This window comes from Frankliniella occidentalis, unplaced genomic scaffold, assembly GCF_000697945.3.
Source record: "Frankliniella occidentalis isolate FOCC.00 unplaced genomic scaffold, Focc_3.1 Scaffold6, whole genome shotgun sequence".
NCBI classification, from domain to species: domain Eukaryota; kingdom Metazoa; phylum Arthropoda; class Insecta; order Thysanoptera; family Thripidae; genus Frankliniella; species Frankliniella occidentalis.
In genome coordinates this window covers 1,887,728-1,890,438 of record NW_026267136.1, presented here as the reverse complement: position 1 = coordinate 1,890,438, position 2,711 = coordinate 1,887,728, and positions in this window count along the sequence as shown.

Genomic DNA, 2,711 nt, shown 5'->3' with positions numbered 1-2,711 from the left:
TCAAAGATCCTTACGATATATTTAGTTTTTAGTGACAACACTCCAATTAATAAAAGGAAGCGGTGAAAACTATATATTTTTAGTCACAGACCGTAAGGTGTGTGTTTTAATTTGTAATTATAAATTTAAAATTATAGTTAGCTCTAAACTATATTGAGCGCCTTTTTCGGTAGAGTTTAAGCATTGTTTCCGATATTTTGGCTTTCCGGTACGACTTCTAGTTATTAAGAACGATCAGTATTCGTGCTACATGTTTCCGCAACCTAACCTGCGCGAGCGGCCGGCGGCGGCTGCGGCCGGGCGACGTTGCCAGCAGACGGAAAAACCGGGGAAACTAACTGTTCTCGAAAATACGAGGACGTCCTGTGTTGGTAAAGCATCGATCGGAAACCTAAATTTCACACCCGTTCGGCTCGCTGCATTTTGGGGTGCTGGCTAACTTCTAAATATTAAAAACTGTTGATTTTAGCCGTACGCTTCACGGACTACGGCACGTAAACAGCTGCTAAACCCGAGTCGCCATCTTGAGGAGCACGCGCTTGTGCGCATGCTCACGCGGCCATCTTGGGGAGATTTGGTTTCAGCGGGGAGGAGTGGCGGGGCAGGGTGGGGTAGCGGTATGAGGGATTCATCGACGCATTTCTCGAGTTTGCGTTTCTCTCCCCTCTAGGACTCTAGTAAAGGAGTCGGTGGTGTAGCGGCAGGTCCGGCAGGTGCATCAACAACAACGTGTGCGCCGTTGCAACTTGTCCTTTTCGCGTCTTCTGTTGAATTTTAGCGCAAGTTTGCCGCTAGCCTTCGTATAACGCTCGGGTCATCCGAGTCAGGAAGTGGTGAGTGGATCCTGGGGTCACACATTCAGTGTTGCTCCTTTTTATTCCGGGTGCACGTCTAGAGGTTAGGAATGCACTTAGCACGTCTGGAACGCCGGTGAGTCGGACGGAGTTAATACTGGTGTTTATTGCGGACACTCCAATTGACAGGTTGTTCCATGACAAGAATCTGCATATTTTGTATGGGGTGTAAACCTTTAACGGTGCAGGTATGTTGCTCTCCGCTACTCGAGCTTGAGGACGGGGTCTGTTTACACGGCGTTGATGCCACAGCAGCAGAATTGTTGTGTAGGTCAGCAGAGGAGGAAGCGTCACGACGCCTAATTGTATTTTACTTTGGAGAAAAGGCCATCCTCTGTCGCTAATTTATACTCGTGCTATACAGTACTCCAATTAAGAAGATTACATGGTTGTGTTTTCTGTTTATCAAACTCACCTTACATCACATCTTGCATCATTGGTAAAGGAGATAATGGGGTTGTGACTATAACGCCTAACGACGCACATTTGATTAGCTATCAGTCAGCTGGGTTTTCAAAAACTGTCATATCTGGGCAAGCGTTCAAGAGTGATATAGTTTGATCAGTATCGTTTGACAGACAATTGTTACAGCCTGAAATAGAAACATATCGTGAGAATTCCAAATCAATTCAATTTCCCCGCTAAATGGTAATAATGTATCAGGATGCAGTTGCCATTATGGGATTATACATATGTAAGACATGTATGTCTAACTTCCTACGACCCTATAAAGTCGCATCTATGAAGCTGTTCTGGGACGTGTTGCCTCACTTCCTCCACTTCCCTTTTGTGTGAGTAGTTCGATTCCTTGGATTGACACCCTTCCACAACCCTGATCTGCCCCTCACATCATTATCATCATCAAGCCTCGCTGGTGAGACTGAGCATCCCAGAGATGTTTCCCCGCATAGGTTGACTGTACTTATTACTTACTTACTGACTCCTCCCCCCTCCCTTTGCCATCGTATGATGTGTGTTCCACACTAGGCTGGCCCGAGCCCACACAGGGCCGTCAGGCCTGGGGCCTCTGTCACAGGGTCAGGCTTGTGCAACACTGCCGGCGATACGAGGCCGGGCCGTGCTGACCAGGGCTCACTAGGGCTGCGACTGACCAGCTGACACCTTGGTGCCTTTCTCTCTCTCTCGCTCTGACTCCCAGATTATTCCACATCAGTATGCAAATTCGCTTCTAGAAATTGGTGTGCTTGAAAAACAACAAAAAATCGAGAACTACATTACGTTACGTCGAAGGACGATTCCCATGACTATCGTTATTGTGTCGTGTCTGGAATCAACTTATTTGCCCAAATAGGAGCCTGCTGTGATTGATCTAAACGGACATGATGAACCCACCGAGCAAAACCGCCTGCTTATTGTCCCAAGTCGGTCGCCGCCGGCCGCCGGGACGGTCGACGACGGGTCGCCCGCCAGGATACGCACCCAAGTTGTGAGAGGGAAGCGGAGAAAAGGGTGGCCCCCGCGGCCGAAATAGGTGCAAGCTGGGGGGGCTTTATATGTCCGTTCGGTGGCTCACACGCGACGGTTCCCGTTAGGGAAAGGCAAATGCCGTGTATCGTGATTAGCAAGTCATAACAACAAGGTAGTAGTACAGCGTCGTCGTGTGGGTTGGGTTGGGTTGGGGGTATGGATTTAAATTCCCCCACCCTCCAACCCCCCAAAAAAGTGTTTTTCGAGAAATTTTCAAGATTATTTTGTTTGAAATGCCTGAATTTTTTCCTACCTAGTTAAATTTTTTCTCATTTTTTTCTAGAAATATCTCGCTGTTTTATTTTATTTTTTTTGAAAAGTTTCAAAGTTTTCCGCAAAAGTTTTGGGCTTGGTAATCCCCGGGCCGGG